This window comes from Trichechus manatus, unplaced genomic scaffold (assembly GCF_000243295.1).
Source record: "Trichechus manatus latirostris isolate Lorelei unplaced genomic scaffold, TriManLat1.0 scaffold00176, whole genome shotgun sequence".
Lineage (NCBI taxonomy): Eukaryota > Metazoa > Chordata > Mammalia > Sirenia > Trichechidae > Trichechus > Trichechus manatus.
In genome coordinates, this window is record NW_004444112.1 from 4232929 (window position 1) to 4257609 (window position 24681).

Genomic DNA, 24681 nt, shown 5'->3' on the forward strand with positions numbered 1-24681 from the left:
CCTCACCCTCCCTCCCTACCCCCATAACCATCAAAGAATGTTTTCTTGTGTGTTTAAACCTTTTCTTGAGTTTTTATAATAGTGGTCTTATACAGTATTTGTCCTTCTGTGCCTGACTAAATTCACTCAGAATGATAAGTTCTAGCTTCCACCAAGTTATACGATGTTTCACAGCTTCATCATTGTTCTTTATTGTTGTGTAATATTCCATTGTGTGGATGTACCATAGTTTGTTTATCCATTCCTCCATTGATGGGCACTTAGGTTGCTTCCATCTTTCGGCTATTGTGAACAGTGCTGCGAGGAACATGGGTGTGTCCTAGCTTCTTGTTTTGTTTTGTTTTGATATGCCCAAATAGGCTGCTTGTGTGAGCTAGTTTGATTATTGGCACCATGGAAGTTCTAACATCCTGTCACCAGGTGGTTAGATCTGTTAGTAGGTATGTGAGCCCAGGATTCCGTTTACTTTTCTTGTATGGATTCAGCTCAGGTGTTCAGGTAGTCAGTCACCAAGTGTGTGGTGCAGGCTCTCACCTACAGTCCTAGGTGGGCAGGGGTGATTGGAGTAGGCACAGGTATCTAGCTGCAGTAGGGGGTCATGCACTGAGCAAGGCAGGGGGATGATGGCTGCCCCTGAGTGGGAGGAAAGCATGTCCCTGTTCCCTCGAGCGCATAGGTGGGTGGGTTTTATAGCCAGACTATGAGCACCCAATGCAGTTGGCTCTAAGGACTGGGGGGCACCACTTATTCTTGGACCCCTGTCATGGGTGGCTAGGTGGTGTGGGTGGAGCCACCAGTCCTCGGGCCCCTGATGTGGGTAGATGAGGACCCTGCTTAATGGGCAGAGCGGTGTCAAATATCACAAACTTGCCACTCCACCATATAGCTGGTACAGTTGAAGTTAGGCTTCAGGTATATACCCTGTTGTCTGTGGTAATGAGGGTCTATGCTGTTCAAATGGGCCCACACAGGTCTGTGCAGGGGTGAAAGGCATTCAAAGTCCATGGACCCCCTTATGCCTGTGCCTAGGCAAAGGAGCTGAGCCTACCCTAAGTTCCTGGCTTAGGGGAGCTGGCAGATTATTCCTGTTTGTTAATTTGTTCCCTCTCCAAGGCTGGGAGAATGGCTCAGGGCACATGATGGGTCCTTACTTCCGGTCCATGGGAGAGCAGTGGCTGAAGCTGGCCCCGACTCGGTGCAGAGCAGGGAGGGGCAGGTAAATGGGAGAGAGTTTTTTCCCAAAGGGGGTGTTTTTTGATCCACGTGGTAGGTTAGAAGCATGTACTTATCTTTTGCTGATTGAGCGCTGCTTTTCACTGGTTCTGGAGGCTTGAGTAGACTCTCCGCTGCTTGGGTCTCTGCCGATGTGGAAAACGCATCCCGAGCACCACTACTTGACTCACCATGTACGCCAGCTGCAGGGTGATGGTTCCTGCTGTGTCAGGTCTGGCAACTCTTCGCTGCTTCTGAACCGTCTTTCTTTCCCCCTGCTGCTCAGTCCAATTCCTCAACGTTGCCTTTGATGTTCAGGGATCCTAAATTGTCATATATAATCAATTCACTTGTTTTTTTGGGTCTTTGTTGTAAGAGGGACCACAGGAAGCGTCTGACTACTCCACCATCTTGGCTCTGCATCTCCATGTTCACTTGAAATGAACATATATTGTACTCTTGTATTGTACAAATGTCAACTAGATAATGTTGTCTATGTTTTCTACATCCTTACTGATATTCATCATCTGTTTTCTTGCTCTATCAATTAGAATGGATTGGTGACATCTCTGGATATAAAAGTAAATTTGCCTATTTCTCTGTGCAGTTCCATCAGTTTTTGCTTCATGTATTTTGAAGCTATTTATTAGGTGAATAAACATTTTCGATCGATATGTCCAAGGATTCCTGGTGAAACAATGGTTAAGTGCTCAGCTGCTAAGTGAAAGGTTTGTGGTTCAAACCCTCCTAGCTGCTCCACTGGAGAAAGAGTTGGCAATCTGCTTCCATAAAGATGAGAGCCTAGAAAACTCTGTGGGGCAGCTCTACTCTGCCATGTGGGTTGCTATAAATTGAAAATCAACTCAGCACCTAAGAACATTGTTATGTCCACTTAATGAGTTGACGTGTTTATCATTAAATGATAACCTTCTTTATCTATGGTAATATTTTTTGCTCTAAAGTCTACTTTGGCTGATATTATACCCGCTGTAACTTTCATTTGCTTACTGTTGTTGTGGTTAGGTTCTGTCAAGTTGTCTGTGACTCACAGCGACCCGGTGTACAACAGAACAAAATGTTGCCTGGTCTTGCACCATCCTCACAATCATTGCTATGCTTGAGCTCATTGTTGCAGCCACTGTGTCAGTCTATCTCAGTGAGGGTCTCCCTTGTTTTTGCTGACCCTCTATTTTACCAAGCATGATGTCCTTCTCCAGGGACTGGTCCCTCCTGATAACGTGTGGCAAGTATGTGAGATGAAGTCTTGCCATCCTTGCTTCTAACAAGCATTCTGGCTGTACTTCCTCCAAGTCTGATTTGTTCATTCTTCTAGTGTTCCATCCTATGACTTTTAACTTATTTATATTTTTGTCTTTAAAATGATCTTCTCCAGAATCACATGAAGAGCTTTAACAAAATCCTGGTGCGTTTCCAAGTACTCACTGAACTCTACACTTAAAATTGGAGAATTCTGTTGTAGAAAGTTTTCTCTCTCCTTTTCTGTATGCTGTATGGACTCCAGGCACTCTGGCATGCCCAGACTTCTAGACATTACAGTAGTCATTTCTAATAAATCTAAACATGTGCTTGTCATCCTCCACAGCAGTCTCATTTGTAGGTGTATCCCAAAGAGGAATAAAACTTGGCCAGACCAAATGGTCAACAATTACTTTAAAACAAAGATGAGAAGGTAAGGGGGCAGGGAAACTAGATCAATGGAAACAGAACAAACAGAACAAAAATAATATTCGTGCATTGTGAAGAATGTAACCAATGTCACCGAACAATATATGTAGAAATTGTTGAATGGAAACCTAAACTACTGTGTAAACCTCCACTGAAAACACAATAAAATATTTAAAGACAAAACAAAACATGCTCACAGATATACCTGTACTAGAATGTTCATAGCAACAGCAGCTTTATTAATCAAAGCCAATAACAGGAAACCGTGTCCTTTTATCAGTACTGAGGTGATTATTGATAATTTCTTCCTTTACTTTCTATTTATTGAAATATTTTCTTAGGGTTAATTTCTGATATACTTCTAATTTCGTTATTTCACTCTTATGAAATAAAATGGCCTCTGGTCTATGCCATGCATAGCAATGATTTGCCCTATTCAACAGTATTAATATTTCTACCTAGGAAATTTGTCATTCTTTATTTTTAGATCCAGTATGTTATTTAAAGCACTCTAAGATGTGAAATACAAGTTTACCTCTATTTTTCCAATGAAATCCCCAAATGTGATATAATAAATCTTTTCCCAACTTACTTTGATTGAATTTTCATATATATAGTTTTGTAGGCTCCCTATTCTCTACCATTAATTGCTGATTTCAATATCAGCAACAAACTGTTGTTAAAATATTTTATATTGGTCAAGGCCAGTTTACTTCATTCCAGATTTTCTTCATTTTTATTAACTTTTTGATAGTCTGTAATTACTAGAAGAATTTTGGAAACACCATGCAATTGATGTTACACTAAATGAGATTCTTATTTTTTGTGAATTGAAATTATTTGTATTATTAGAATTTCTTTCTGCATCTGAAATGTGAATCTGTTCTGCTATTAATATATTAAAATGAGTTCTTAATCTTGCTTCAACATTCCTTATAATTACTTAATTTTAGTGTTGTGAAATTTTAGTTATATTTATGTGAGACAATTTTCCTTATGACTTTAAAGAGAATATTGCCTATAGACACCAAATCTGTTGATAACTGATAATCTTCTAGCACACATGTGTATCCTAAACTGTGTTATTAACTATGTTTTATGTGATTTATAGTTTCTCTAATAAATGACCATTTCAGCTCTCAAGTATGAACATTTAACACCTTCATCTCATAGTTCTATTCCTGCCCATTGAATTCACTACAATAGGAAATGAGTGAGTTAATATGATGGTGTCTGGCATGGTTGTCTTACTCCTGACCAATTTGGGAATCTCTCCATATCTCCCCATCCAGTACTGAACAATCAGTACATTTATGAAAGAAAGAAAAGTTCTCCATGAGAAATACTCCAATTTCCATATGGGGGAAAGACCAAAGCACTCAATGGGCTAAGCTGCATGCAATACTTCTAATATGCCTTTGATAAACATTTCCCCAAGGATCATATTTTTATCAACACCTGATTGGTGGCTAATGGGCTAACTACTTGTTTGAAGTTTTGACACAATCAGGGCTGGAAAATACAAGGTGGAGACATTTGGCTTAAAGAGATGTGGGAGGAAATGGCCACATTGGCTCTCCCTCTGCCCATCTTGATGTACCATAACTTGGCTCATACCAAACAAGACACAGAGGGGGCACAGTACAATACCAATACAAACAAACTAACCAAACCTCTAAAACAGTGAGCCTCCTGAAGGAGGGGAACTTCCTAGAAGTTCTGGATGCACAACCCTACCCCTTTTCAATAGCCCTTGAGTGAGCACAGGAGGGAATCAAACATTTGGACATCATGGGTTCCAAAAATGGACTGTTAATAGAGGAGTCAGCTCAACAGGGAGACATTTACACAAAAAAGACATTTATAAATTTAAACAAGAAGATATTTACACATTTACTGTATTTTTACACAAATAGCATGCACCTGCTACATTTGTTTGCCAACCATGTCCTCCCCTCCCCCCCACCAAAGTATTTTTGTAAGTGCACTGTGCTAATTTTTTTACAGCAACTTTAAAAAAAAATTGGCATACTGGTGCTTACAAAAATACCCCCGGGGGAGGGGGTGAAGGTGCAGATGGCAGACACATAGCAGGTGCATGTTATTTGCGTAAAAATACGGTACACAAAAAAGACATTTGCACATTTAAACAAGAAGACATTTACACAAATCTAGACACAGTGTTATAGATTGAACTGTTTCCCTAAAAAATATGTGCTGTAATACTAACGCTATACCTATGGACTAGGAGTCCTGGTGGTGCAGTCGTTAAGGTGCTTGGCTGCTAACCAAAAGGTAAGCAGTTTTGAACCCACAACTGCTCCACAGGAGAAAGATGTGGCAGTCTGCTTCCACAAAGATTGTTAAGTTGTTAGTTGCCATCGAGTTGATTCCAACTCATAGTGACCCTATGTACAACAAAATGAAACACTGCCCAGTCCTGTGCCATTCTCACAATTGTTGCTATGTTTGAGCCCACTGTTGCAGCCACTGTGTCAGTCATCTCACTGAGGGTCTTCCTCTTTTTCTCTGATCCTCTACTTTACCAAGCATGATATCCTTCTCCAGGGACTGGTCTCTCCTGATAACATGTCCAAAGTATATGAGACAAGTCTCACCATCCTCACTTCTAAGGAGGATTCTGGCTGTACTTCTTCCAAGATAGATTTGTTCATTCTTCTGGTATATTCAATATGCAAGATTACATCGTTGGAAACTGTATGGGACAGTTATACTCAGTCCTGCAGGGTCACTACGAGTCAGAAGTGACTGGATGACAGTGAGTTTTGGATACCTGTGGATGTGATCCCATTTGGGAATAGAGTTTTTGAGCCATTATCAGTGTATGGTGTGTTTTAAGCCAATCACTTTTCAGATATAAAAGAGTAGATTAGGTACAGAGAAAAAGCAGACGTGAAAGACCAACACTATATGAATACATGGAGACAGACCAGTCTACAAACCCAGGAACTCCAGGGATGGCCAGCTAGAGAAGCTGAGATAAGGATCTTCACTTAGAGCCAACAGACAGAAATCCTTCCCCTAGAGACAGCACCCTGAATTCAGACTTCTAGCCTCCTGAACTGTGAGAAAATAAATTTGTTTGTTAAAGCCATCCACCTGTGGAATTTCTGTTATAGCAGCAATAAGAGACTGAGACACTGGGTCTACCACATAGGAGAAGAAATTTACAAAGGAAAAGTCCACATCAGAACTGGTAAGTAGATTTCAGTGGGCTTCTCCTTGCAGTGGCAGGATCCATTAAGTATGCCTTAACCATGGTAGATACCTACACAGGACTTCTATTGGCTTGTTCATGTAAGGCACCAACTTCTGCTAATGTTATTGAAGAGAGAATAAAACCTCTTTAGGAATGCCACAAGTTTACAGTCAGATAAAGGCTCCCACACTTCACCACAAAGCAAACAATAACATTGCTTGGACTTTTTCACCTACCCTGTCGAAGTAAGGATGGCAAGACTCCATCTCAAGTTCTTTGGACATATTATCATGAGGGACCAGACCCTGGAGAAGGACATCATGCTTAGTGTCATGGATTGAATTATGTCCCCCAAAAAATGTGTGTATCAATTTGCCTGGGCCATGATTCGCAGTATGGTGTGGTTGTCCTCCATTTTGTGATTGTAATTTTATGTTAAAGATTAGGGTGGGATTGTAATGCCCTTACTAAAGTCACATCCTTGAGCCAATGTAAAGGGAGTTTTCCTGGGGTGTGGCCTGCACCATCTTTTATCCTACAAGAGATAAAATGAAAGAGAAGCAAGCAGAGAGCTGGGAACCTCATACCACCAAGAAAGCAGCACCAGGAGCAGACCATGTCCTTTGGACCTGAGGTTCCTGAGCTAAGATGCTCCCAGACCAAGGGAAGACTGATGACAAGGACCTTCCTCCAGAGCCAACAGAGTGAGAAAGCCTTCCCCTGGAGCCGGCACCCTGAATTTGGACTTCTAGCCTACTAGACTGTGAGAGAATAAACTTCTCTTTGTTAAAGCCATCCACTTGTGGTATTTCTGTTATAGCAGCACTAGATAACTAAGACATTTGGTAAAGTAGAGGGTCGGCAAAAAAGAGGAAGATCCAACACAGTGGCTGTAGCAATGGGCTCAAACATAGCAACAATTGTGAGGAAGGCTTAGGACCAGGTAGTGTTTCATTCTGTTGTACACAGGGTTGCCGTGAGTTGGAACAAACTCAATGGCACCTAACAATAGCAACATTATCCTTCAAGAAGCCCTGGTGGTGCAGTGGTTAAGCACTCAGCTGCTAAACAAAGGGTTCATGGTTCCAACCCTCCCAGTGGCTCTACAGGAGAAAAACCTGGTGATCTGCTTCAGTAAATATTACAGCCTTGGAAACCTTATGGGGCAGTTCTCCTCTGTCCTATAGGGTCACTATGAGTCAGAATTGATTTGACGGCACTGGGTTTTTTGGTTGTTTGGCTGGCATAACTACATCATCTTTAAGTTCACAATAAATGAGACCACCAACAGAGATGCTGCAACACTCATCAGACACTACTTATTACCAGTGTTCACGGACATGGGAGCCCTGACATTGCCGCCCACAACAAAGGAACATTCACCTGTTACTTTCACCATTCCCTTCTCCCTCAAACAAAATCCAGAGCCTAGCCACTTTCCCCTCAGTCCTGATGAGAATCTGACATGGACCACCAACACTGGGACCGTCTTCCATCTGCCCCACTCATCATCCAGCATAAGCCAAGCAAACCACCCACCACTATCTAGACAGAGAGGCATCCTCACTTGTTACTCACGTACTTCCTCATCTAAAGTCACTGTGGAACTAGCTGGGACCTGCTCCCGGCGCCCAAGAGGTGGAACTCATTCACCCCTGATTGGACAACACCATTTGGCCCATACCCAGGGAACAAGCAAATCCCCTACTGCTGGCCACAGATGACCTCTGTTAGTGTTTGAATTGTGTACCCCCAAAATATGTGTTGTAAATCCTAACCCCTACACCTGTGGATGTAATCCCATTTGGGAATGCATTTTCTTTGTTAAAGGAGCCCTGGTTGTGCAGTGGTTAAGCACTCAGCTGCTAACCGAAAGGTTGGCATTTGAACCCACTCACTGCTCCTCGGAAGAAAGATGTGGCAGTCTGCTTCCGTAAAGATACAGCCTTAGAAACTGTATGGGGCAGTGCTACAGTGTCCCTATAAGTCAGAATCAACTCAAAGGCAATGGTTTTGGTTTGGTTTTCTTTGTTATGTTAATGAGGCAGTATTAATATAGGGTGTGTCTTGAGTCAATCACCTTTGAGATATAAAAAGAGCAGATTAGGGCAAAGATGGGCTAAGACAAATGCCAAGCCACATGAAGACTGCCAAGGAACAGAAGTTCAGAAAGACAAGAAACTTCCCCCAGGGCCGACAAAGAGAGAAAGCCTTCCCCCGTAGCCGGTGCCCCGCATTTGAACTTCTAGCCTCCTAACCACAAGAAAATAAACTTCTGTTTGTTAAAGCCACCTACTTGTGGTGTATCTGTTCTAGCAGCACTAGAAAACTAATGCAACCTCCACCTTTTAACCTTTACTCTTTCTTGTGCCCCTTCCTTCTCTAAGAAGGTCTTACCCTCACCAGTGTCAAATATGCCCATTGGTGAATCACCAGTCACCTAGCCTTGGTAATCTACACCCTACTGCTGATGAGGTATGTCTGGAAACAACATGCCACACACACACCATAAGGAGCTAGACCATGGGTCAGACAAGGAACAACAGGAACCACACTACTGGCAATTTGGACTTGTCAATCCTACTAACAAGACTACAAATATCAACACTGGGGCTAGCACTCCTCCTTTCTCTATTACCACTAGCAACAACTTTTCTGGCCAAGCCAGATTCTATAATACTGCTTATGCTCATAGATGCCTTCTAAGCCCTATGGTCCAACCTTTATTTCCAATTAAATGAAACCTACTATTCCTAACTAGTGTCATCAGTACAGACACTAGTTAAGAATAGTGCAATAGAGCAATGGGCCTCTACCTATCAAGTTTCATTTCTCAGTTTTCTGTAAGAGTTTAGGTAGAATTGGTGTTATTTCCTCCTTACATTTTGAGTGGCACAACAGTTACGTGCTTGGCTGTTAACCAAAAGGTTGGCAGTTCGAACGTACTCAGCTGCTCTGAGGGAGAAAGGCCTGGCGGTATGCTCCCATAAAGATTACAGCCTAGGAAACCCTATGGGGCACTTCTACTCTGGCACGTGAGGTCACTATGAGTCAAAATGGACTCGATGGCACCCAACAACAGCAACGTGTGAAGTCACCTGGGGCTGAAATTTCCTTTGTTGAAAAGTTTCTAATGACACATTAATTTCCTACATAGGTATAGGACTATAGAGGTGTGGTGAGTTTGAGGATCTGGAGACTGATCAAAGAATAAGACTATGAGATGGCAGTCTTGTAAAACAAGCTATTTATTGTGGGGGAGGGGGATTTATAGACCATTGTGAGAACTAAGGTTTAACTAGGGTCTGACTTAACTAAGGCCTAGAAAAGAATGCCAGGCTTTTTATCTGTGGCAATCTTGTTTTTGGTGCGGTATCTAAGAAATATTTGCTTAACCATGGTTACAAAGATTTTGAGATTTTGACCCATGTTTTCTTCTGGTTGTTTTATGGCTTTAGGTTTTTATTTAGAACAATCGATCCATTTTGAGTCCATTTTTCAATAAGTCTTTTTGAAAAATATATGATAAATTGTAGGGAAAAGGGATGAATCAGGGATAAAAGATGGTTATATTTTTGGCAAAATGCAACCGAAAAGACGATGATGTGATTCATACAGATGGAAAAGACTAAGGGAGGCTGAGGTTTGGGGGTTAGTTTTGGGAAAATATCTCAGTTTGGGGCAAATAATATCCTCATCAGGGAAACAAACTGGAAGTTGAGGTTGAAAGTTGAAAATGTGACTCTGGAGTTGGAGAACAAGGCTGGTAGGAAGGGTTTGTTGCTGTTGTTAGTTATTGTCAAGTCGATTCTGACTCACGGCGACCTCGTGTACAGAGTAGAACTGCTCTACAGGGTTTTCTTGGCTGCAATCTTTTTCCAAAAGCAGATCACCAGACCTTTTTTCCACGTGCAACTGGATAAGTTCAAACCAGCAACTTTTAGGTTAGCAGTCCAGTGCAAACTGTTTGCACCATCCAAGTACCCTAGGAAATGTTGAGAAGAAGGAAATATTGGGCACTTGTATTGACAACCCCTAAGAGATTGAACGATAGGATTCAGAGGGACAAAGGGGATTAACACAGAGTCAGTGCTGACTTGGACTCTGTGGGCCTGACTGTAAGCAGAGGCTGACAAGGAGCCATGGAGGGTCAGGAAATAGAAGGGAGCTGGAGGGAGGTAGTGGAGGCAAAACGGTTTTCTTCTCATAACAGTAGATATAAGACTATGTATGCTGATGGAAGTAACCCAGGAGATATTACAGAAGGAAGAGAAAATGGAAAACACCACAGGGAAATTGATTTTGATGTAAGTGGAGACAGGATCCGGAGCCCATTTGGTGCACTGGGTTTTGACTACAGCAGGGGCCCTTCTACAGTTATAAGAAAGAAATGGGGGTGCTCCTGCAGCCACACTTGTCAATTTGGTGATGGGTAAACCAAATGCAAGGAGCCCTGATGGTGCAGCAGTTAAGCGCTCAGCTGCTAACTGAAAGGTTGGCAGTTTGCACCCACCCAGCAGCTGCTCAGAAGGAAGATGTGGCAGTCTGCTTCCATAAAGATTACAGCCTTGAAAACCCTATGGGGCAGTTCTACTCTTTCCTATAGGGTCACTATGAGTTGGTATCAACACAACTCGAAAACAATGAGTTTTGGTTTTTGGTTAAACCAAATGGAGCAGTTCTACTTTGTAACACATGGAGTCACTATGAGTCGGAATAGACTCAACATCAACAGGTTTGGTATATAATATATAGTGGGAGGTCCCTGGGTGGCACAAATGGCCTGCACTTAACTACAAACCTTAAGGCTGGCAGTTCAAACCCATCCACCGGCACCACGGAAGAAAGGCCTGATGATCTGCTCCCATAAAGATTACAGCCAAGAAAACCTTATGGAGCAGTTCTACTCTGTCACATGGGGTTGCCATGAGTTGGAATCGACTCAACGACAACGGGTTTGGTTTTGGTTTTTATATAGTGGGAACTTCTTGACTTATTCCAAATGCTAAAGAAAGTATGCAATTTGATTGTTAGCTGAACAAGAAGTAGTCAAAGACTATAAGGCAGGACTAGAGGAAAAGGAGAATCTGAAAATGAAAGTGGATCACACCTGAGGTTTGTTAGCGTGACTTTTTTTCAATAAATTGTATTTCACCCATCACCTTTAAAAAAGTGTTATCCCATAGATGTACAGGTCAATGATTTTTCTCAAGATCAACACATCTCTGAAACCAGGAACCTAGTCAAGAAAAACACAGGGTGAGCATACTAGCATCTCTGTTAGCCTCTAGGTAAACTGTTTACTCATCAAGGGGGCTATCTGACTTCTAGCATCTGCTTTCTAACACGTTTTTGCCTATTTTTTCACTTGGTGCTCATTTGAGTCTCCCTCCTCCTCCTCCTTCCTCCTCCTCCTTCCTCTTTCTCCTCTCTCTTCTTCCTCGTCTTCTTTGTCCTCTTCTTCCCCCCTTCTTTCTCCTTCTCCTGTTCCTCCCCCTTTTTCCTTCTCCTCCTTCTCCTTCTTCCTCCTCTTTCTCTCCTTCCTTCTCTTCTCTTCTTCCTCCTCCTCCTTTTTCCTCCTCCTTCTCCTCTTCTTCCTCCTCCTCTTTCTCCTCTTCCTCCTCCTTCTCTTCCTCTTCTTCCTCCTCCTCCTCCTCTTCCTCCTTCTTCCTCCTCCTTTTCCTCCTCCTCCTCCTTCTCCCCCTCCTCCTCTCCCTTCTCATCCTCCTCCTACTCCCCTCCTTCTCCTTTTTATTAAATCCATCAGGATGATGGAGACTGGAGTTTATAATTGTATGTGCAGTATATGGCCTAGAGTATATGCCTGGTAGGATATGGATGCATATAAGGAAATGGATAAACAATGCAATTCTTGGTTTTTAGAAAAAAAAGAAAAAGTCCTTCATAATGATCCATCATCCTTCAGTGAGTCTCAGGGCTTCCTCAGTGAAGTCCTGCTAATTTGTCTTTCTCGGGGTGGGCTTCTCAGGGAAGTTTCAACTTGAATATTCCAATTTCAAGGTAAAAAACAAAACAAAAAACATCAAACCAGCAGCTGTGAAGTTAACTCTGACTCATGGTGAACCCATGTGTGTCAGAGTAGAACTGTGCTCCACAGGGTTTGCAATGGCTGATTTTTTTGGAAGTAGATGCCAGGCACTTAACTGTGTCACCCAGGGGTGCCAGTTTCAAGGTAGAGGATGACAGAAATCTTTGACTTTACATGGAAAAGGAGTCATATGAGGCTCTCATTTGGGAATTTTTGATCTTATAACATCCAGTTTCATCTTGGAGTAAATGCACCAAGATTCCACCCTCACGTAAGAGACATATGGTTGTGTTCTCTGCGCTGGGAAGAGGGCTGGGACGCTCACAGAATTGTCACTCTGTGGAGAGCAGCCCCAAATACAGAACACGATTTTGGAAAGTGATTTGTCAAGAAGTGATTTTAGTTTTTGCTATAAAGGGGAAGGAGGTGCAGAGCAGAGTGTGAGCTGTCTCGGGGCATTCCCCCTCCTCATCTGCAGAGGAAGAAATCCCTGGAGTGGGAGAGCAGCAGTGAGTCTGGTGACCAAGACAGCACAGAAATTCCTGGTGGGGAGCGCTGCACCAGAATATGGAGATAACTTCAGGGCAAGTAACATCAGGGCCTAAGCTGGTATTTTTCTGTTCAGGCTAGAATGTGCCAATAAAATATTACAGGATTGCAAGGGCCTGATGAAGAGAAATGGTGGGGCCCAGTATTAGTAATTTTACCTGGATCAAGGCATGTATGCATTCTTCAAACTTTCTGGTGACAGTGTACATACATGCAAAGGAAGAAGGTAGGTGTTTTGGAATTCTTGAGGTAACCATTTAAATATTCAAAAGAAGGTGATGTACATAATTGAAGCTGGGAGAGTTTTTGCTGCAAGCCATTTTTCACTAAGAGCTATTATCCCTTCTGGACTATCACCTAGACTTTAAGAAAGTTGGAATCCAGGCTTTCTGAAGTCATTGAGGCTGGATGAGCCCCCAAAACAACTGCCCTGAGATAATCTTTAAACTTTAAACCAAAACTATCCCCTGAAGGCTTCTTTGAACTAAAAAAATAGCCTATTTTAATTAGTAAAGTACGTCTGCTTTGAGCATTGTGCTCTTTTAAAGAATTATCTGTGTGATATCAAATTGACAAGGGTAACTCCAAAGGTTGGATAGGAAGCTCAGGGGATGCTGATTTTAAGATAATCATGGTGGAAAAAGGTGAAGAAAGAGAGCAAGAATAGTAGCACAACTTGAAGAATGTAACCAATGTTACTGAATTTGCACATGCAGAAATTGTTGAAATGGTGTATCTTTCACCAGTTATACTTTCACCAAAATAAAAAAAATTAAAGTAAAAAAGAGAAGAAAAAATATCCTTCAAGAGAAAGAATCTGTATGGTACTTACTAGATTAAACAGGGACTTCAAAAATAAATAAATAAAGTTGACTCCAGTAAATAAATTATCTATACTAAAAAAGTTTTTTAAAGAAAAGTCAAAGTAAAAAGACAGGTCTGTTTCAATTTCCCATCAAATTAATATTTATTGTAGATCTTTGTTTATATTTGGGAATGTGATATGCAACGTATTCAACTATTTATTTATTTTACATCTGATGAACATTAAGGTAACATGAAGGATAGTCTTCCTCAAAGAATGTCTGTAAAAAACAAAGAGTTTTAACAATAAATAAACCTGAATATGGGATTTTTTTAAGAGAAAAAACGAAAGAGAAAAGCAAAAAGAAGTGTAACTATTTTGGAATTGGGCAGGATTTAGAAGTGCATAATTTTGGTTTAAAAATAAATATTATTATAATTACAGATTATAGGCACAGATTAGAATTACAGAATGTATGTAGCTACGGAAAAAGAAATTGAAATAAAAAACTGGAATTTCAGATAATAAAATATTAAATAAGAATTTTTAAAACAACAGAGTATTCTCAACTTTCTAGAAGTAAATATATCTTTGTAACAGCTTTTATTCTGGGGTATTTAAGCTATTTTGAAATTTTTCATTTACATGACATAGCTGAGGAAAAATTTTATAAGTAACTTAGTTAATGCTGGCCATTAGAAATTAATCATTGATTTTCCATGAGAACTAATTAATATTCAACACTTTCAATTCAAACAATATTAATATTTAAACTATTATTAATTATAACATATATTTACTTTAATTAAATATTTTATAAATATTTTTTCTATAAGAAGTGCTCACATTTTTACCCACCTGCTTGAATTCATTCACTGGCCCATCATTTCCCTGAAACAAAAGTTCATATTCCTTGGCCTGTTCCAAGTGATCACTCAGAACCATCACCACCTTCCTTTCCAGCATCATATCCTGCCACTGTCTCATCTCTACACAACAAATACTCAGGATTTCCAGTCTAGAAAGGCTGCACATGTCTTTCTTACATGGGGTTTTTCCAAGCGGTTTGCCTTATGCAAGAAGCAGCTGAACCCAGCTATGTTTCAGATATATATTTTACAAAACTTCCATGCATCTCCATAAGATGCAAAGGCAGGGATTTTCCCTAAATCTCTAAAATCACTAATTTCCCTCAATACACTATTTTGAAATTTCTCAAACTTCTTCTCTGGAGAACCTAACACAGTTAGTTTGAGACGTCTTTGTTTTATGGTGTACAGGACATTCACTTTTAGCTCTATTATAAGATCCACGTGGGCAGGGATGTTACTGTTCTCATTTGCCATGGCACACAAATTACTGGCACTTCATAGTTCTCTAAATATTAGCAGATTGTGAAATGAATGACTAAATTCCATGAAGAGAACCGATTCATTGCATTGTAACTAGATTCGGAAAAATTGTTGTCCTTGCCTAGCAGGCAGAGCAGAACTGAAAGACACAGGTGTCACTGAGCACAAAGGGGCTGAATGTTGGGAAACATGTAGGTCATGAGCACAGAAGTGTCCACCACCCACTGGCCTGCAGTTGCAACCGGTGTCATCCAAACAGTCACAATGTAGAGATTGGATAAAAGGCAAAGAAGGAGCTCACCAGGACGAGGATGGTGCATGACCTTGTGGGAAGATCTGGGGGAGAGGCTGTTGCTGTGAATGTGTTGGATCGCTGTTTATGACTGTGCAGGACAAGGACCATGGAGCCACTGGCCCAGACCATGAAGCCGAAACTCATACAGTCAGGGAAAAAATATATGACCGCAGTTAATGAGCTAAATCTCTTTGGCATGTTCCAGGAACAGTATCCAAAATGTTTTTTCACCCTCAGGTTTTTGCTGTCCAAAGGACCATTCACTGTTAGAGGAACATGAATATTTATCAAGAGATGCAGGATCCAGCAGAGGAAACAACAGAAGCCAATGAACTTTGAAAATCTAATCTTGAGCTCTAACCACCTACAAAGACTGGGGTTAAGTTTAATGGCCTGGAAGCCACTGAGGAGGCAGATAGTGCTGAAGGAAACTCCTGTGGCCACTCTGTGATAATAAAAGACAAGTTTCATCCAGTATCATTCAGGAAATATTTCAACCCCAAAGCTGCCAGGTCTGAGGGATCCCTTCAGAGAAGAATATCAAGGAGTTGGCCAAGGCCAGTTGGTTGAGAATCAGGTCTTGAGACCTCTGAAGTTATAAAAACAAAGCAGTAAGGAATTCCCCAGGATCCCAACTCCAGTCTGAATGAGGAAGACAATCCCAATTTCCAATTTTCCAGAACCCATCCTATCAATATATACTTGTTATGGATTGAACCGTGTCCCCCCAAAATATGTGTTGTATCCCTAAGGGACTGAATTGCTAGGCTGAGGGCTGTGGGGACCATGGTCTCGGGGAACATCTAGTTCAACTGGCATAACACAGTTTATAAAGAAAGTGTTCTACATTTTACCTTGGTGAGTAGCGTCTGGGGTCTTAACAGCCTGTGAGAAGCCATCTAAGATACTGCACTGGTCTCATCCCTTCAGGAGCAAGGGAGAATGAAGAAAACAAGATACAAAGGACTAATGGACCACAACTACTAGACTCCACCAGACTGAGTCCAGGACAACTAGATAGATAGTGCCCGGCTACCACCACTGACTGCTCTGACAGGGATTACAACAGAGGGTCCCAGACAGAGCTGGAGAAAAATGTAGAACAAAATTCTAACTTGGAAAAAAAGACCAGACTTACTGGCCTGACAGAGACTGGAGAAACCCTGAGAGTATGGCCCCCGGATACCCTTTTAGCTCAGTAATGAAGTCATTCCTGAGGTTCACCCTTCAGCCAGAGATGAGACAGGCCCATAAAATAAAATGAGACTAATGGGGCACGACAGCGCAGGGACAAGAACTAGAAGGCAGGAGTGGAGAGGAAAGCTGGTAATAGGGAACCCAAGGTTGAGAAGGAAGACTGTTGATGTGTCGTGGGGTTGGTAACCAATGTCAAAAAACAGTATGTGCAGTAACTGTTTAATGAGAAACTATTAGTTCTGTAAACCTTCATCTAAAGTACAATTTTAAAAATTTTTTAGAAAAGAAAAAAATGTGTTGTAAATCCTAACTTCTATGCCATCTGGGAATGGGTTGTCCTTGTTATGTTAATGAGGCAGAATTAGTGTAGGGTGTATTTTGAGTCAATCTCTTTTGAGATATATACAGATTAAACAAGAAAGCAAGAAGAGAGATGGGGGAAGATTGATGCCAAGCCACATGGAGATCTCCAACGAACGAGGAAACAAGTTGAAAAAATAAGGATGTTCCTCCAGAGCTGACAGAGAGAGAAAGACTTCCCCTAGAGCAGCACCCTGAATTTGGACTTCTAGCCTCCTAAACTGTGAGAAAATAAATTTCTGCTTGTTATAGCCACCCACTTGTAGTATTTCTGTTATAGCAGCACTAGATAACTAAGACACTACAGAACGTTGATTTTTATTAAGCCAGAGCAATCAGTAGGAAAAAGGCAGAAAGAAATGTCTTAGTATCACTATGGACAGTAGTTTTCTATGTTTATCCTAACCTATATATTCTCACTTTAAACTAACATTAAGACTTTGTACTTATTTGTGCAAAGGCAATTCACTGACATTGTCACTGGAAACAGCTGTGCCCATCTAAGAGGAACTGAGTGGACGAATGAGGCCCCAGCCTCACAACAGATCTCTAGAACTATAGAGATGAATGGTGGCGATCTCTGTATGTAGATTCACTCAGTTTTGCAACCATGCTTGCTTTGAAAACGTGAATTTGTTCCAAGGTGACTGATCTATTATGGAAAACTTAGAGCATAAAGGAAAGTTTACATTTTTCCTGTGTGTGAATTCGTGCACGAGACAGGTTATGTGAATGCTGAAACCTGCGGCCAGCAGAACCATGTTGTCAGAACACACAAAAGACACACAAGCACATTCTTCAAACATCTCTCTGCTCCCTTAGGTCGCTGTGTGTTATGAGCTGCACTCATTGCATCTTGTGTTCCATTTTTGGTCAGAGGTCCTATACCCAGGTCGTATATGCAGGCTAAATTCAAGATTATTTACGGGAAAATGTCATATTTATTATTATGTTGTTGTTGTGTGCTGTCAAGTTGATTCTGACTCAGAGTGACCCTATGTGCAGAGTAGAACTGCCCCATAGGGTTTCCTAGGCTGTAATCTTTACAGGAGCAGATCACCAGGTCTTTCTCTCACAGAGCAGCTGGGTGAGTTCAAACTGCCAACCTTTCAGTTGGCAGCTGACCTCTTAACTGCTGTGCCATCAAAAACCATCCGCTGCCATGGAATCGACTCCAACTGATAGCAACTCTGTAGGACAGAGTATAATTGTCCCACAAGGTTTCCAAGGAGCAGCTGGTGGATTCAAACTGCTGACCTTATGGTTAGCAGCCAAGCTCTTAACCACTGAGCCATCAGGGCTCCTTGTATTTATTACAGTATTCCTGAATTTCTTAACCATTTACATGTGTAAAGATGCTACTGTTATTGTATGAATTGTGTCTCCAAAACATATGTGTTATAAATTCTACCCCTAGATCTGTGGTCACTTATAATCCCATATAGTAATGGGTTTCTTTGTTACATTAATGAGACAGTATTAATGTAGGATGTGTCTTAAGTCAGTCTCTTTTGAGCTATAAAAGAAATTAAACAAGCAAGTGAGCAAGCAGAGATGGGAAAGACAGACACCATGCCACAGGAAGATCACCAAGGAGCCAAGGAATAGAAGCTGAAGAAACAAAGACCTTCCCCTAGAGCTGACAGAGAATGAGAGCTTTCTTCTATAGCCGGTGCCCTGAATTTGGACTTCTAGCCTCCTAACTGTGAGAAAATAAATTTCTGTTTGTTGAAGCCACCCACTTGTGGTATTTCTGTTATAGTAGCATTAGATAAGTAAGACAGCTACCATATTTCAGAGCCTTCTACCTTGTTTATACTGATGTTGTTTTCAAGTGTCCCAATAAGTCCTGTGGGTTTTTTGTTTTTAAACTGCAGATTTTGTGCAGCTTGGTGGTTTTTATGAACACATAGATTGCATTATAGTAAAATTGCCTGTATCAAGTTTTCTCCATGATAGACCTGTTGTTGTTGTTGTTAGGTGCTGTTGCATCGGGTTCTAACTTACAGTGACCTTATATACAATAGAACGAAACACTGCCTGGTCCTGTGCCATCCTCACAATCATTGTTATGCTTAAGTCCATTGTTGCAGCCACTGTGTCAATCCATCTCGTTGAGGGTCTTCCTCTTTTTCGATGACCCTCTACGTTACCAAGCATGATGTCCTTCTCCAGGGGCTGATCCCTCCTGATAAGATGTCCAAAGTATATGAGACATAGTCTCTCCATCCTTGCTTCTAAGGAGCATTCTGGTCGTACTTCTTTCAAGACAGATTTGTTCATTCTTTTGGCAGTCCGTGGTACATTCAGTATTCTCCAACACCACAATTCAAAGGCATCAATTCTTCTTCGGTCTTCCTTATTCATAGTCCAGCTTTCACATGCATATGAAGTGATTGAAAACACCATGACTTGGGTAAGGCACACCTTAGTCTTCAAGGTGATGTCTTTGCTTTTCAATACTTTAAAGAGATCTTTTGCAGCAGATTTGCCCAATGCAATGCATAAAGCAGAGAATACCAGAAAGATGTTTACCTGTCTTTTATTGACAATGCAAAAACATTTGACTGTGTTAATCATAACAAATTATGGATAACATTGTGAAGAATCGGAATTCCAGAACATTTAATTGTGCTCGTGAGGAATCTGTACATAGATCAAGAGGCAGTTGTTCGAACAGAACAAGGGGATACTGCGTGGTTTATAGTCAGGAAAGGTGTGCATCAGGGTTGTATCCTTTCACCATACTTATTCAATCTGTATGCTGAGCAAATAATCTGAGAAGCTGGACTATATGAAGAAGAACACAGCATCAGGATTGGAGGAAGACTCATGTCTTAGTCATCTAGTGCTGCTATAACAGAAATACCACAAGTGGATGGCTTTAACAAAGAGAAGTTTATTCTCTCACAGTCCAGTAGGCTAGAAGTTTGAATTCAGGGCACCAGCTCCAGGGGAAGTCTTTCTTTCTCTGTCAGCTCTGGAGGAAGGTCCTTGTCAACAGTTTTCCCTTGGTCTGGGAGCATCTCAGCGCAGGAGCCTCAGGTCCAAAGAATGCGGTCTGCTCCCAGTACTACTTTCTTGGTAGTATGAGGTCCCCCGTCTATCTACTTGCTTCTCTCTTTTATATCTCAAAAGATACTGGCTTAAGACACTATCTAATCTTGTAGACCTCATCAATTTAACTGCCACTAATCCATTTTATTACATCATAGTGATACAATATACAACACATAGGGAAATCACAACAGATGACAAAACGTAGACAATTATACAATACTGGGAATCATGACTTAGCCAAGTTGACAGATATTTTTTAGGGGACATAATTCAATCCATGACAACTCATTAACAACCTGCGTTAGGCAGATGACACAACCTTGTTTGTTTAAAGTGAAGAGGACTTGAAGCACTTACTGATGAAGATCAAAGACCACAGCCTTCAATATGGATTACACCCCAACATAAAGAAAACAAAAATTCTCACAACTGGACCAATGAGCAACACGATGATAAATGGAGAAAATATTGAAGTTGTCAAGGATTTCATTTTACTTGAATCCACAATCAACACCCAGTGGAAGCATTAGCCGTGCACAAAGTATGCCACCTTTTTTGAAGTGAGTAGATGCATATAAATACAGAGACAGAAAGTTAATATGAGGGAGGGACAAAAGTGAGTTAGATATTTATGGAATTGTCGTATAGCTTTCACTTTCTACACATGTAAATATCTTGCACAATTACTAAACAATGTTAAGTCAGAATGAAATTTAGACATCCATAAAATCAAAATGAAAGAAAAAGTGAGTCTGATTGTGTGTTGGCATATAAAGAAAAAATCTTCAAGTGGCTTTAAAATCCAGGAGGATAAACACACATGCATGCAGACACTGTGTCTCTCATACACACACACACAAAAGTATAAGTAAACCTAGGGAAACCTAAATATGATGAGTAGATAGTATCAATGTCCTTGTTGTAATATAATTCTACAGTTTTGCAAAAGGTAACCATGGGTGGAAATTGGTCAAGGGGCACAAAAAATCTCCCTCTATTACTTCTTACAACTGTTTGTGAATCTACAATTATGGCAATAAAAAAATATCAATTTTAAAAAAGGGGAGATATAATAGACAAAAATATTGCAAAGACATGTTAAAATCTGGTTCGTAATTACATTTTGGTTAAAGTCATTGGTATTGTTCACCTTGAAACAAATAAATAAGCCTATTAATGTAGTTGGAGCCCTGGTGGCACCGTGGTTAAGAACTCAGTTGCTAACCAAAAGGTCAGCAGTTCAAATCCACCAGCCGCTCCTTGGAAACCCTATGGGGCAGTTCTACTCTGTCCTGTAGGGTCACTATGAGTCAGAATTGACTCAATAGCAATGGGTTTCATTAGTAAATGGGTTAATGTTTGAAAATACTTATGCAACTCGTGTCTTGTGCCCCTAACCTGATGGATGGCCACCTCTGAAAACAGACTTGACAATCTGTCCCACCCACCCCTACCCCTGCCAGGTAGAAAACCAGAGAGAATGCTCTTTCTGGATCAGTGCCAAGTGCTCAGGGCAAAAATTAAGAAGGAAGAAGAACCTCATCTAGTTTTATAGGTGACCCACAGCAAAGTTTGTCCAAGTGGACACCTATCTGGTGAGAACTATAAACTCATCAGTCTGTGGGGCTGGCTTGAACAACAGACTTACAGAGTCAATGGCTGTGTTCTACCCTATGGTTCTCCTTCTTATGACAAACAACACTTTTAGACAGCACAACACAAAATACTAACACAAAAGACTGCAAACAAAGATTTAAAAAAGCAAATGGGAACTAAGTTCCCCAAAGCGGCCACTACAAATTCAAGTGATCATTGGTATACTCAACCTGCTTACTCAAAACGTTACCATATGTAGCTCCATAGTGAGAAGACATGTAAGAAGAAGGGGTTTTAGGAGGGGAAGAAAGAAATTTAGAACAGGAGGAGACCAGGATTAGAAACCCTAAACTGAGTATTATATGTAAACTGAGGTCCCCATCAAACAGCTGCACGAAGGCACAGGGATTCATGCACCCTACCCCAAATAGAACAAACAGGTGACTCACCAAGATGATGTCTAGGCTCCAAACCCAAGTCGAGCGATGCCTGAGTCGCTCAATAAACCTGGGAGCTCAAAACACGAAGAGAGCAGATCTCAGATCTGGGAGAGACTTACACCTCACACTCTGGGTTGGTGAGAGAACAGAAAATGCAAGGCGTCCTGTGGCATCTGTTCACTCACCAGCCTCAGGGTCAGCTGAAGGGTCATCGCTGGATCTCATTTCTGACGCCAGAACTGTCAAAAAGAAACGGTTGATTGAAAGGTCAGTCAGAGTTAAGAAGACTTATTGAGGCAAGAAACCGTAAACAGGGAGTGCACAAGCTGAAAGTGGCATAGTCTCATTCAAACTGTGTAAGCATGGAGTTTTGAAAGGCAGTTAGGGAATTACCAGTAGGGAAGTTACAATGATTGGATTTTAGGTATGTCTTTAATTTAAGGGAGAGTTTTACAAAGTGGGGTTCTATCACTGATTTCATAGTATACTTGTCTGTTGGGAATTGGTGGAGTCCAGTATGATGAGTCAGAAACATTTTAACGGTTAAGTTCTTTTTGAAAAGTGTCTGCGGTTAGAACACTTCAGAAAATTCCCTATTGTTCTGTCAGGTATGGATCGAATACAAATGACCATTTTCATTTATTTGTTCTTGGAAATGTTTTGCACCTGGCACAGCCATTAATTTTTATTTATTATTTAACTCTATACATCCATCATGTATCTATATATATTTTTTAACACATTGAGAGTAAGTTGGGAACATTGTATGCCTTGAACAATGAACACTTTGGTGCATATTTTCTAAATCAATAGAAATTATCTTATCTATTACTTATCTAATCTTTTCTGAATATAGTGCTGCAAACTGGGAAATGTAAGGTTGACACAATAGTATTATGTAAATTTTAAATTTTAAATATTTAAAATTTGTTAACTGTCCTATTAACATCACTTATGCACACACTTATGGATACTTTTTAGACATAATCAAACACATCACAGGATTGGTTTTCTGGGTTTGAAGGATTAGGGTCTCATGGGACATCTTGGTCAATTGGCATAATATACTTTATAAAGTTATGTGAGTACTGCCTGGAATCTTAAAAGTTTGTGCGCAGCCATCTAAGATACAACTATTGGTCTCTACTTGCCTGGAGCAAAAGAGAAAAAAGGAAACCAAAGACCAAAGAAGAAACTAGTCTACAGGACAAAGAGTCTACACAAAGCACAGCTTCATCTACCCTGAGACCAGAACCAGATAGTGCCTGGCTACCACTACCAACTATTATAATCTGGCTACCACTACCAACGATTATAATCTGGGCCACAATAGATAGACCCTGACAGAATGGAGAAAAATAGGAACAGAATCTCAAATTGCTGAAAAAACAAAAAAATCCAAAAAAGAAGAAAAGGACTTACTGGACCAGTTGATACTGAAGGACTTCCCAAGACTACCGTGGTGGTATAAGATGTTCTAAAATCAGATAGCGTGAGGCCTCCCACTCTGTTCTTCTTCTTGAGTAATGCCTTACTTATCAAGGGCTTCTTCCCTTTCCATATGAAGCTGATGATTTGTTTCTCTGTCTCATAAAAAAATGCCAGTGGAATTTGGATCGGGATTGCATTGTATCTGTAGATCGCTTTGGGTAGAATTGACATTTTCACGATGTTGAGTCTTCCTATCTATGAGCAAGGTATGTTTTTCCATTTATGCAGGTCTCTTTTGGTTTCCTGCAGTAGTGTCTTGTAGTTTTCGTTGTACAGGCCTTTTACGTCTCTCGTTAGATTTATTCCTAAGTATTTTATCTTCTTGGGGGCTATTGTGAATGGTATTGATTTGGTGATTTCCTCATCGAGGTTCTCTTTGTTCTTGTAAAGGAATACAACTGATTTTTGTATGTTTATCTTGTATCCTGCTACTTTGCTGAAATCTTCTATTAGTTCCAGTAGTTTTCTTGTGGATTCTTTTGGGTTTTCTGTGTATAAGATCATATCATCTGCAAATAGAGATACTTTTACTTCTTCTCTACTAATTTGGATTCCCTTTATTTCCTTTTCTAGTCTAATTGCTCTGGCTAGGACCTCCAGCATAATGTTGAATAAGAGTGGTGATAAAGGGCATCCTTGTCTGGTTCCTGTTCTCACAGGGAATACTTTCAAACTCTCTCTATTTAGGATGACGTTGGCTGTTGGCTTTGTATAAATGCCCTTAATTATATTGAGGAATTTCCCTTCTATTCCTATTTTATTGAGAGTTTTTATCAGGAATGGGTGTTGGACTTTGTCAAATGCCTTTTCTGCATGGATTGATAAGATCATGTGGTTCTTGTCTTTTGTTTTATTAATGTGATGGATTACATTGATTGTTTCTCTAATGTTGAACCATCCCTGCATACCTGGTATAAATTCCACGTGATCATGGTGAATTATTTTTTTGATATGCTGCTGAATTGTATTGGCTAGAATTTTGTTGAGAATTTTTGCGCCAATGTTCATGAGGGATATTGGTCTGTAATTTTCTTGTTTGTGGTGTCTTTACCTGGTTTTGGTATCAGGATTATGCTGGCTTCATAGAATGAGTTTGGGAGTATTCCATCCTTTTCTATGCTCTGAAATACTTTTAGTAGTCGTGGTGTTAACTCTTCTCTGAAAGTTTGGTAGAATTCTCTAGTGAATCATTCCGGCCAGGGCTTTTTTTTTGTTGGAAGTTTCCTAATTACCTTTCCAATCTCTTCTAGTGTTATGGGTTTATTTAGCTGTTCTACCTCTGTTTGTGTTAGTTTAGGTACGTAGTGAGTTTCTAGAAATTTGTCCATTTCCTCTAGGTTTTCAAATTTGTTAGAGTACAGTTTTTCAT

At 40.6% G+C, this 24681-nt stretch overlaps 1 protein-coding gene and 1 pseudogene across 1 annotated transcript in view; one reads left to right on the forward strand and one right to left on the reverse strand.

The window, feature by feature from the left end:
• The window catches only part of LOC101350500 (zinc finger protein 772), a 287781-nt gene that overhangs the window by 8613 nt on the left and 254487 nt on the right, over window positions 1–24681 (forward strand). The gene's annotated exons all lie outside the window — the stretch shown is intronic.
• On the reverse strand, window positions 14953–15855 carry LOC101350752 (vomeronasal type-1 receptor 1-like; annotated as a pseudogene).